Genomic DNA, 12,836 nt, shown 5'->3' with positions numbered 1-12,836 from the left:
TATTCCTGTTGTGTTGTATGATTTTCCTGATACTGTAAGTGAGCCGGAACTGGTCTGTGACCGTAATAATATAATTCATTCAATTAAAAGTGATGTGCGTGTGTTTGTAGGTGCAAAACCAGAGTCCTGTTTATCCTGAAAATAAAATTCCTGCACCGAGTGAAGGAAATGGTGAAGCTGGCATATGAAGCCACTTCCTATAATTTTGAAGGAAAATGTCACCAGTCCACTTTATTTAATTGCAACGCTTCAGCAGCCAGCCATTTTTAAAGGAGTGTTTATTCCTTTATTGTAAATGAAGCCTTACATTGCCTACTCAGAAGTAAGTCCCATTGTAGTCAATGGAGCCTACTCACAGGTAACTGGGTAAAGACTGTGCAGCCTTCTGGGCACAAGATATAGGGTATAATATACCACTTGGAATCATGGGGAAAGCTGTGGAAAGAAAATTTAAAATTTACAGCATGCAGCTCATTAAAAGAAAATTATATGAAAATAATGTATAGATGGTATTTAGCACCTGTAAAGCTTGCTATGTACAGTGGTACCTCGCAAGACGAATGCCTCGCAAGACGAAAGAGTTTTTTGTTTTTTGAGTTGCTTCGCAAGACGAATTTCCCTATGGGCTTGCTTCGCAAGACGAAAACGTCTTGCAAGTTTGTTTCCTTTTTCTTAAAACCGTTAATACTATGGGAAACCGTGCTTCGCAAGACGAAAAATTCGCAAGACGAAAAAACTCGCAGAACGAATTAATTTCGTCTTGCGAGGCACCACTGTAGTATAAAAAACTCATCTAATCTATGTTGGATACTTTTTATGTTGGTACTTTTTATGTGGTAGGTATGTAAAAAGGTAAAGGCTTCTGGGAAATGATATATAATGAAATGAAAAAGATGTTCAAAAATACGTTTGTTAAAAAACCAGAGGCCTTTTTACTAGGAATATTAGGAGATGAAGTACCAAAGAAGCAAAAGCAATTATTCATGTATGCAACCACAGCTGCCAGAACGTTACTTGCCCAGAAGTGGAAAGAAGAGACCATACCAGTGAAAGCAGAATGGAGGACTATGATGATAGACTCCTCCGAAATGGCAAAACTAACCGTGATGATCAGGCACCGAGATGAAGGAAAATTTAATTAAGAGTGGAAAAACTTTATAGATTATTTTAAAGATCATTGTAAGAATGTGGAAACATTAGCAGGATTGTTGTAGCATTTATGAACTGAAGGTAGAATTACAATGTGAAAAGTAATTGGAAACTAAATGGATGGATGCAATGGAAATTATAAGGGACAATTGGAAACCAGAGGGTGGGGAGAGTCAATCAATGTAAATTTGGATTGGATATTGATGTATAAGAAAATTGTTATTATTAGAAAAATCAAAAATAAAATATTATTTTTTAAAAAGACTGTGCAGCCTTACACTGCAATCCTAAGCATTTTTACTCAGAACTATGTCCCACTGAGGATTTGCTCTGTGGTATGTTTCTGATCTGGGACGCGGGTGGGGCTGAGGGTAAAACCTCAGTGCCTAGGACTTGCCGATCGTATGGTCGGCGGTTCGAATCCCTGCGGCAGGGTGAGCTCCCGTCTTTCGGTCCCAGCTCCTGCCCACCTAGCAGTTCGAAAGCACCCCTAAGTGCAAGTAGATAAATAGGTACCGCTTTATAGCGGGAAGGTAAACGGCGTTTCCGTGTGCTGCGCTGGTGCTGGCTCGCCAGAGCAGCTTCGTCACGCTGGCCCCGTGACCCGGAAGTGTCTCCGGACAGCGCTGGCTCCTGGCCTCTAGAGTGAGATGAGCGCACAACCCTAGAGTCGGACACGACTGGCCCGTACGGGCAGGGGTACCTTTATTTTTACCTTATGTTTCTGATCATTCTCACAGTTTCCTCCATCATCATCATCATCATCATCATCATCATCATCATTTCCTGCCTTTTCCTCTGACAGGGACTCATTACATTTTTCTGTTGAAGGTGTTGTACGTGATCCCTTCCCTCACACATTCTTTTTTTTACAACAATCCTGTGAGGTAGGTTCAGTGGAGAGGTTGCCATTGGCTCAGGGTGACCGGTGTCAATGTGTATAGGATGTCAATCTTTGGCGAGGTCTAACGTGGGAGAAGCTTCGCGATGTAGAATAAGATGTCCCTATTTTCATCGATTTGCAATGACAAACCTAGACAGCATCTTAAAAAGCAGAGACATCACCTTGCCGACCAAGGTCCGTAAAATTAAAGCTATGGTGTTCCCAGTAGTGATGTATGGAAGTGAGAGCTGGACCATAAAGAAGGCTGATTGACGAAGAATTGATGCTTTTGAATTCTGGTGCTGGAGGAGACTCTTGAGAGTCCCATGGACTGCAAGATGATCAAACTTTTCCATTCTGAAGGAAATCAGCCCTGAGTGCTCACTGGAAGGACAGAGCCTGAAGCTGAGGTGCCAAGACTTTGGCCACCTCATGAGAAGAGAAGACTCCCTGGAAAAGACCCTGATGTTGGGAAAGATGGAGGGCACAAGGAGAAGGAGATGACAGAGGACAAGATGGTTGGACAGTGTTCTCAAAGCTACCAGCATGAGTTTGACCAAACTGCAGGAGGCAGTGGAAGACAGGAGTGCCTGGCGTGCTCTGGTCCATGGGGTCATGAAGAGTCGGACACGACTAAATGACTAAACAACAACAAATTTTCATCGGAGAAATGTTGGAGGGTATGTAATTCCAGGAACGGGTTCTTGCTTCCGCTAAGCTGACTGGGGCTCCGGCTGCACTGCATTTCTCAAAATGCACCACCGACCTCCTGCAAAGCAACTTCACATCTTCCTCTGCCTCCCCTCCACCTTCGGACATAACAGAGAGCCTGTTGCCAGCAAGATAGGGTTGCGAGACGTCCGTTTCGGAAGAGAAGGCAGATAAGGGCAGAAAGGAAAATTACTGGGAATGTGGGTAGCTGCTAAAGGAGCGAGAGAGCCCGGGAGATGTTTATGTACTTAATTGGGATTTAGATTTATCGCCTGTCCGATCCCCAAAGGTGAAGGGGGAGTGATGATAGAAGAAACAATAATATAAAAATGTAAGAAAAAGTGGAATCTGCTACAAGATGTTGCAGTACAAAGTGCTTCTATTCAGGATCACAATTACTCATTTCATTACATTCCTTCCTACAGTTTTCAGCACAGTCAGCCAAAGTTCTGCAGCCACTGAACATGTTGAGCTCCCCACATCTTAAAGGTTCCCTCCAATTTCCCCCCTTCTTCTGCAAACTTTGGGGTTGCCACTCAGTCTGTTGATATCTTCCCCTTGTTTGTGGATGAGCCAGTTTTGGACATATAAGCAATGCACTCACATCCTGAATGCTGGAAATAAGTGGGAGTAGTAGTAGTAATAATAATAATAATAATAAATTTATATGCCACCCTTCTGACTGGGTTGCCCTAGCCACTCTGGGTGGCTCCCAACAAAATATTAAAAACAAAATAAAACATCAGACATTAAAAACTTCCCGATTCAGGGCTGCTTTCAGATGTCTTCTAAAAGCCAGATAGTTGTTTATCTCCTTGACATCTGATGGGAGGGTGTTCCACAGGGCGGGTGCCACTACCAAGAAGGCCCTCTGCCTGGTTCCCTGTAGCCTCACTTCTCACAGTGAGGGAACCACCAGAAGGCCCTTGGCACTGGACCTCAGTGTCTGGGCTGAGCAATGGGGGTGGAGACATTCTTTCAAGTATACAGGTATTCAATTAAGTTTGCATTTAAAGACAAATGCAACCCACACTTTCAGAAATGATATGTAAACCGAAACACAGCCACCCTTTGGAATTTGCAGTTCTTTGAATTTTGCAATGCTGTTCTCCAGTCAGGTAATATATACGTATATAAATGCATACAGTATGGTAAAGTGTGCATACACCAGCAAAAATAACAAACTAAAATGCGTTATATTAGTAAAAATGGACTTTGCAAAACTGTGTTGATTGGGGGAGCTTGCATATTGCAAGAATGTGCATATTGCAAGAAAATCCTCATAAGTTTCCAAAAGTATTTTATCATCATTATTATATTTATTGCAAACTGATGTGCAAATGCGGAGAAATGAAACTAAGGCCTGAAAAAATGAGAAGCTGAAACTGACAGATCTGACCACTCCCTTTTGGTAACACCGAGAGGGAAGAGATGCAAAATGAACTAAAGGGGATATGAAAACTGCAAACGGAGTGTTCCAAAATTAAATTTTAGAAATTCTCTTAGGTGACCCATAATTTGCATGGCAGACTAATCCACAGCGGCGATAAAGGCACAGGAGAGGAAACAATCATTTCCTAACTTAGAGGGAGATGCTGATGGGACGAGATGGTAGCCAAACCATCAGCCTGGGCTCCGGGCGTTTGATCACAAGGGACTCTTGTGCTTCTCAGGTCAGATCGAGCCCTGCAGATCCCTTCCTGCTACAAACTGCCCCCCCCAAAAAATGGCAAGCAAAAACCACCTGCCCCAACACCGTGAAACAAGAATTTTGGTGGCTTTTTTGGCATTCCGAGTGGCAACACACAATACCAGCCAAGCCCATCTAAAGTATGACTCAGCGGGCTGCGGCTCTGATTGCCAGGCAACAGAAAGCAATTGTCTCTGGCGGGTAAAACTTTTCCTCCCTGCTATGTCATTAGCCCACTTAGCCGCCTATAGCAACGACCCTGTGTTTGTGTGTGTGTGTGTGTGTGTGTGTGTTTAATCGGACAGGGGGCCATTCATTCTTGGAAGTTGAAATGTGTTTCTTACACGGCATGAGGCCAGGGAAATTGACAATTTGACCCAGGTAGTAATAGTAACAAATTACAGCGCTTTGTTCTCTCAGTGGCTGCCTTTTAGCCCGCTATCTGGAAACACTTTGCTAATGTCAATTAAGCGCAGATTTGAAAAGAAGTGTCAACTTCGTAGCGCGAGGGGGGCAAAACGAACCGGGTCGTGTTTTACGTGACTCACTCCCAGGCCATAATTTCTACTTTTCGAAAGCACTTTTGATATCCAGCGCACTTTAGAATCCTTGATTTGTTGAGCGAGAGAGAGAAAACTCATTAAGATTCCTGCATTCTTTTCCTCCCCCATTTAGCCGGGCACAACCTTTCGACATCTCACTTTTCTTGGAAACATTCAAAGGGGCCTATAACAGAAACCCATGTCCAGGCACAGCGCTCAGAAAGTGCAGGCAGATGAACAGGGTCTGTGGGTGGTTTCAAGGACCCTTGAACTGCAATGATCTGAATGCCAACAGCAGCTGCTGAGTAGATATTGGATCTGGCCACAGTGACCTATGTCTTAAGTTACATCCCCTCGAATTACTGTGACGTGCAATACGTGGGCTGCCTTTGAAAAGGATTGAGGCTTTGCTCGAAATGGACTGCAGCTTAACAAATAATAATCTATCAGTCATATCTGTACCATAGATTTAAAGTACCTCTACTTATGTATCCCTCTGGATACGAAATCTTCATGTTATGGCCATGGCAAACCAGGAAGTGTATACTTCCAGGTTTTGCAGCACGCGCATGCACAGAAGCGCTCTGCATGCCTTGCACATGCGCAGAAGCACTCAATCGTGCTGCATGCATGTGCAGAAGCGCACCTCTATTTATGTTATTTTCGGAGTGTGAATGGACCCCCCGGAATGAATTAAGTTCATATCCAGAGGGTCCACTGTAGGTTTGTACGACTTCAACAGGGATACCTCCAACCCCAAAGAATCCTGGGATTGGCAGTTCACCCCTCAGAGAACTACAATTCCCAGGACCCTTAAGAAACTACAGTTCCTGAAGGATGGAGAAGTCCCCACCAAGGAAAGATGAATAAGTAAAGTGATGCTGAATCGGCACAAGTTAACAGCTAAAAATAAGAGACCATAAGGATGATTGCTTTATGGAAGAATGGAAGCCTTTGTTCCTCTCCCAGACTATTTAAATATTACGGTGTGATGGAATTCACGATCAGGATTTGAACTATGAGCAACAGAAGGAATAAGAGGTTATTGTTATTATTGTTATAATATAAGAAAGAGAAGATAGGGTGCTGTAAGGCAGAGAAATTAAAAAAAAAACTCCATGGAAAATGGGATGGGAAGTTGACAGAGTAAAATAAATATCTGCCTCCATTTCTTCTCCTGGCAAATAGAAGGGGAAGAAATGGAGGCAGTGAGAGATTTTACTTTCTTGGGCTCCATGATCACTGCAGAAGGTGACAGCAGCCACGAAATTAAAAGACGCCTGCTTCTTGGGAGAAAAGCAATGACAAACCTAGACAGCATCTTAAAAAGCAGAGATATCACCTTGCCAACAAAGGTCCGTATAGTTAAAGCTATGGTTTTCCCAGTAGTGATGTATGGAAGTGAGAGCTGGACCATAAAGAAGGCTGATCACCGAAGAATTGATGCTTTTGAACTGTGGTGCTGGAGGAGACTCTTGAGAGTCCCATGGACTGCAAGAAGATCAGACCTATCCATTCTGAAGGAAATTAGCCCTGAGTGCTCACTGGAAGGGCAGATCCTGAAGCTGAGGCTGCAATACTTTGGCCACCTCATGAGAAGAGAAGACTCCCTGGAAAAGACCCTGATGTTGGGAAAGATGGAGGGCACAAGGAGAAGGGGACGACAGAGGACGAGATGGTGGGACAGTGTTCTCGAAGCTACCAGCATGAGTTTGACCAAACTGCGGGAGGCAGTGGAAGACAGAAGTGCCTGGTGTGCTCTGGTCCATGGGGTCACAAAGAGTCGGACACAGCTAAAGAACAACAACATTATGTAGTGGAATGTATATGTGAAATTTCTGGAAATTTAATAAAATTTATCTGAAAAAAACAAGCAAACTACAGTTCCTAGGGTTCTTTGGGGGAAGCCAACCTCCCTCAGTTTCAGTTCATTAAGCCTTAAGAATGGGTGGGAGGGAGAGAGGGAATATTTATCCAATTTCCAAGGTGGGGAGAAATAACCCAATACAAATCTTATAGATTTACTGACGCCAAACCTGCTGATTGCTGGAGCCTGAAGAGCAGGCTGGCAACACATCTGATGCTACTTTGCTCTCAACAGAGGGATCATTATTCTGTTTTCCTGCAAGAAAATTGCTCTTTTCCTCCCCGTAATATCAGCTTCTTCGGTGTGTACGGATTCTTCAGAGAGGATTTGCTTCCTGACATGGGTTGCACATCCTGAGCATCTTATCTCTGCAGAATTCCAGAACATAATTCTGGTAATATACAAATCTTTTGAAGTCAGGCAGGAGGAGACAAAAGGACAAAGGGAACAAAGTATTATTGGGGGAGAGGAAAGTACGGATAAGGAGAAAGCAGTTGCTAAGCTTTGTGATCTCAAAAAATTGCAGGCAGCTGTGCTGGACCAAAAGCAACAATTCCTTAAGTGGAAATAAGTTACAAGGAAGGGAACAAGTTTTTGAGTGTGTCCGTGTTGTCCATCAATATGTGAGTTTGGAGAGAGGGGTTGTGGGAAGGAGGGAGAAACAAACTCCTGTGTACGATGAGAAGTCCAAGCCTGCGTTCTTGCACGAGTTCTTGGGGCCAAATTAGAGATGTTGAAGATGCATGAAGAAGTTGCCCCATTTCTGTATGTTTTGAAAAAGCAAGTGGAGAGACAGACGTTTTGCTCCCTCTCCCACTAGAACTCGTGGGGATCCAACGAAGCTAAACTGCTGGAAGATTTGGGGCAGGAAAAAGAAAGGGCTTCTTCCCATAGCACAGCATTCAACTGCAGAACTCCCTCCCACTGGGGGCAGAGAAGGTCACCAACTTGGATGGCTTTGAAAGACGATTAGGCAAATTCGCAGGAGGATATGGCGTTATCAATGGCTGGTAGCCAAGATGGCTATTGGAGGCGTTATGTCTCTGTGTGCCAACGCCGGGGAGAGGGCTGTTCAGCTCCTCCTGTAAATACCCGCTTGGTCATTGTGAGAATGCTTGAGGCCTTCTCTTGAGATACGCTGCCAGTAAGGATTGAGAGAAATGGCTTGTCAGACCATTTGTTGCTACACCACATGAGGTGCCAACTTTGGTCCAAGGTTTCTGGTTTTGATCTACTGGAAAAGCCTTCATTTAAAGGGGGGGGGGGGAAGAATCATAAAATCATAGAAGGGACCCCAAGGGTAATCCAGTCTAACCCCCTGCAATTCAGGAATCTCAGCTAAAGCATCCCTGACACATGACCACCCAGCCTCTGTCACAGTCCGGTCTACGGGCAATCAAAGTCCCGGCTGAGGACGTCAGGACCGGGGGCAAGATGGCGGGGTGGGAGCAGGAATGAGGGTCCAGAAGCCAGGGGCCCGAGGGTCCAGAAGCAAGGAGTCACAAAATCAAGGGTCTGAGGGTCAAGAAACCAGGAGTCAAGGAGCCAAGGTCTGAGAATCAGGAAGCAAGAAGCCAAATGCAGCAAAGCAGAAAATGAGTTGCTGTGGCAAAAAGCTGAAGGGAAATGCTGACCTTTTATCCCTTCCCGGCTCTTGACACCAGGTGCAGTGAGTTACCAAGCAGTTACCAACCTGTGCGGCCGCGCCTTGCCTCACCACAACAAACTTAGGAAGGCCCCAGTCCTGCAAAGCCTTACTGGTCACAGGGCCTGGCTCCTGCACATACTCCTGACAATCTCTGCTTAAAACCTCTAAGGAAGGAGAGTCTACCACCTCCTGAGGGAGACTGTTCCCCTGTCAAGCAGCTCTTACCAACAAAAAGTTCTTCCTGAGGTTTAGTCAGAATCTCCTTTCTTGTAATTTGAAGCCATTGGTTCGAGTCCTACCCTCCGGAGCAGTAGAAAACAAGCTTGCTCCCTCTTCCATGTGACAGCCCTTGAGATATTTGAAGATGGCTATCACATCTCCTCTTAGTCCCCTCCTTACCAGCCTAAACATACCATCTATACCATTCCTCAAAAGGCTCGATTTCCTCTGCACACCTTCCAGCTTGTCAACAACCTTCTTAAATTCTGGTGCCCAGAATTGGACACAGTATTCCAAGTGTGATGTGGCCAAGGCATAATAGAGTGGCACTGTGGTGTAAACCACTGAGGCTAGGGCTTGCCGATCGGAAGGTCGTCGGTTTGAATCCCCACGACAGGATGAGCTCCCATTGCTCGGTCCCTGCTCCTGCCAACCTAGCAGTTCGAAAGCACATCAAAGTGCAAGTAGATAAATAGGTACCGCTCTGACGGGAAGGTAAACGGCGTTTCCGTGCACTGCTCTGGTTTTGCCAGAAGCGGCTTAGTCATGCTGGCCACATGACCCAGAATAACTGTCTGCGGACAAACATTGGCTCCCTCGGCCAGTAAAGCGAGATGAGCGCTGCAACCCCACAGTCATTCATGACTGGACTTAACTGCCAGGGGTCCTTTACCTTTTTATTACTTCCCTTGATCTGGACACTATACTTCCGTTGATGCAGCCTAGGAGAGCATTAGATTTGCTGCTGCATCACACTGTTGACTCATGTTCAGCTTGTGGTCCACCAAGACCCCTAGATCCTTTTCACATGTACTGCTAGTAAGCCAGGTGACCCCTATCCTATATTTGTGCATCTGGTTCTTCCTGTGTGGAACCTTGCATTTGTCCTGTTGAAACTCATTTTGTTAGCTTGTGCCCAGTTCTCCAATCTGTTAAGGCCATTTTGAATCTAAATGCTGTCTTCTGCAGCATTAGATACCCCTTCCCAGTTTGGTGTCATCTGCAAATTTGATGAGCATCCCTTCCATTCATCCCATCCAAGTCATTTAGAGAGAGAAAGAGAGGGAGAATGAATAAGAGAATGTCTTTGACAGACCGATTAAGTCAGGGGTGGGAATCCTTCTCAAGCAAAGAAGAAGAAGAGTTTGGATTTGATATCCTGCTTTATCACTGCCCTAAGGAGTCTCAAAGCGGCTAACATTCTCCTTTCCCTTCCTCCCCCACAACAAACACTCCGTGAGGTGAGTGGGGCTGAGAGACTTCAGAGAAGTGTGACTAGCCCAAGGTCACCCAGCAGCTGCATGTGGAGGAGTGGAGACGCGAACCCAGTTCACCAGATTACAAGTCTACCGCTCTTAACCACTACACCACACTGGCTCCCACATTCCCATCTGGGAAACCTTTTGAGAGCCGCATGCCAGAGGCAAAACTGAGCGGCAACAAATGTTTCATTTGTACAAAAGGCTAGTTTCTACACACCACATTCATCAGAGTTTGTCATCCGACAAAAGGCACTGAAGCTATGAAGCAGTCAGTCAGGGAGACGCTCTGGGGAGGGTTTCAAGGACCACACAGAAAGGTCTGGAGGGCCACATTTGGTCTCCAGGTATGAAATCCCCCACCCCTGATTTAAGCCTTCTTCAGGCCCAGAAATACAGGTTAGTTGTGTCAAAAGGGTTCTGATGGTCTCTCCATTTTGGTAGTAATGCAAACGACCACACAAGATTGGTACCACTTTTCTAGTCAGGAAATCTGAGGCACCAAGTCCTTCCACCTTTCTGTGAAGCTGCCCACTGAGTCTTAGCTGATTCCCGATCTCTCTTACTAATAACTTAACAAGGGAAAAGGAGAGGACATGATGGTTTTGCTCCAGTCACAGTGCCACAAAATCTTTGTCAGTTGTGGGTTTTTTTATGTGTTTACAGCGGGGAATAAATACTATTAACACAGAGCTGAGATGGTCGCGACTCATAAGCACACTCTCCTGCTTGCACCTTTGCCACGAAAACCTCATTACTCCCCTCCAAGAACACATTAACCAAGAGGAACGGCAGAAAATAGGGCAAGCATCTCGGCGAAAACTAGGCGTTGGAAAGTAGGATTCCAGGGAGTGCCAGCCCCTGTCACAATGGGCCCAATTGTGGAGGAACAATGAGGAGGAAAGTGCTGGGGAGCTGCCCTACTGACTGGCTCAAGCACGCACACAAAATTAGCCAGCACTCAAGAAAGAAAATGGGCCCACATGAGGTCAAAGTGAAGATCCCCAACTGTTGCAAAATTGAGGCCTTGAGCTACCCCTACTGTGAAGGAAATTGGGAAGCCACAGAGAAGTGGTTTAGTAAGAGTGATTCACGATGTGCCTCTCCAACCTTTCAGCCTACATTAAAGAGCCCTTGGTGCCTAGCGGTTGCTAAGTGCTTTAATCCTAAGATATATAAGAGACAGCTCTAATTGCCTCATTAGGAAACAACAGTAGCCAACATGGCGCCCTTCAGGTGAGAGAACTACCACCAGCCCCAGCCATTATCGCCAATGGACAGAGGGGATGGGAACGTCTCTCCAGATACATCTGGCGGGCACAGAAACCCCATCATTGCATGTATTATTCTAGTCAGGTATTTGCACAGTCTCTGCTGCCGTCATATCCCAAAGCAGGGCCTCTCTGCATTGGGATGGAGGCTGTGCCTTGAGCCTCACTCCATGTCGTCAACTCTTCTTCCTCCATCCTCCAGTGTGGTTCTTGCCAAAGGGAGCTCAATGCACCACCAGGGGTCTTTGTGCAAGGGTGGGGTGGGGTCCCCGGTCTGGGATAGGGCAAAAAAGGTGATCTCATGGAAGGTCGGCGGTTCGAATCCACGCAACGGGGTGAGCTCCCTTTGCTCCGTCCCAGCTCCTGTCAACTTAACAGTTTGAAAGCATGCCAGTGCAAGTAGATAAATAGGTACCACTGTGGCAGGAAGGTAAACAGTGTTTCTGTGTGCTCTGGTTTCCGTCAAGGTGTGCCATTGTGCCAGAAGTGGTTTAGTCATGCTGGCCACATAACCCGGAAAGCTGTCTGTGGACAAACACCGGCTTCCTCGGCCTGAAAGCAAGATGAGCGCCGCAACCCCATAGTTGCCTTTGACTGGACTTAACCATCCAAGGGTCCTTTACCTTACCTTTTTTTTTTTACCCTACATGTGAGTGATGTGTGAGTAGGGCTCTGGTTCACTTTTCTTGAGGAGATGAGAGAGACACATTTTAAGAAGGCAAGGAGAGCCTGCTGGGGAGGGCAGTGGCCCATCTAGTCCAGCATCCTGTTCTCACAGTGGCCAACCCGGAAACCCACAAGCAGCCTCTGAGCACAAGATCATTCTTCCTTCCTGGGGATTCCAGCAACTGGTATTCAGAAGCATTGCTGCCTCCAACTGCGAAGGGGAGAAGGTAACTGCTGAGGCTAGTTGCCATCAACAGCCCTCTCTTCAAGGCCATCTAAGTCAGTGGCCGTTGCTGCCTCCAGTGGCAGCGAATTCCACCGATCAAACACTCACTGCTCAGGTCAAGAGGCAGCTGAGGAATCCTGGGGGGGGGGGTCTCCCTCTGTGGCTGCAAAAAGCTCCCTTCTCCCCAAGAACATGCAGAATAACGAGAGCAGAACAGAGACCAGAGGTGCGCAGGTGCAGTTTCAGACTGCTTGGGAAACATCTGGGAGAAGAGGAGCCTTAGAAAGCGTGGAAGGCAGGGACCGTCAGTCCCAGTGGCAACTGCTCTATAGGGGCAAGACCAGTGCTCCCCCCCCTAAAATTGTTTAGGGGCACTTTCATTTTGACTCAAGAAAATAACCATTTTACAGTGGTACCTCAGGTTAAGTACTTAATTCGTTCCGGAAGTCCGTTCTTAACCTGAAACTGTTCTTAACCTGAAGCACCACTTTAGCTAATGGGGCCTCCCGCTGCTGCTGCGCCACCGGAGCATGATTTCTGTTCTCATCCTGAAGCAAAGTTCTTAACCCGAGGTACTATTTCTGGGTTAGCGGAGTCTGTAACCTGAAGCGTATGTAACCCGAGGTACCACTGTATAGTTCGAATCAGGAAAAATAAATACAGTAAATGGACAAAAGTACAAAGAACATGTATTAGCTCAGGGGC

At 46.1% G+C, this 12,836-nt stretch overlaps 1 protein-coding gene across 5 annotated transcripts in view; it reads right to left on the bottom strand.

The window, feature by feature from the left end:
* The window catches only part of PEMT (phosphatidylethanolamine N-methyltransferase), a 119,813-nt gene that overhangs the window by 39,643 nt on the left and 67,334 nt on the right, over nucleotides 1-12,836 (bottom strand). The gene's annotated exons all lie outside the window — the stretch shown is intronic.

Source organism: Podarcis muralis, chromosome 14, assembly GCF_964188315.1.
Source record: "Podarcis muralis chromosome 14, rPodMur119.hap1.1, whole genome shotgun sequence".
NCBI lineage: Eukaryota > Metazoa > Chordata > Lepidosauria > Squamata > Lacertidae > Podarcis > Podarcis muralis.
This window is presented reverse-complemented; position numbering and strand designations above follow the sequence as displayed.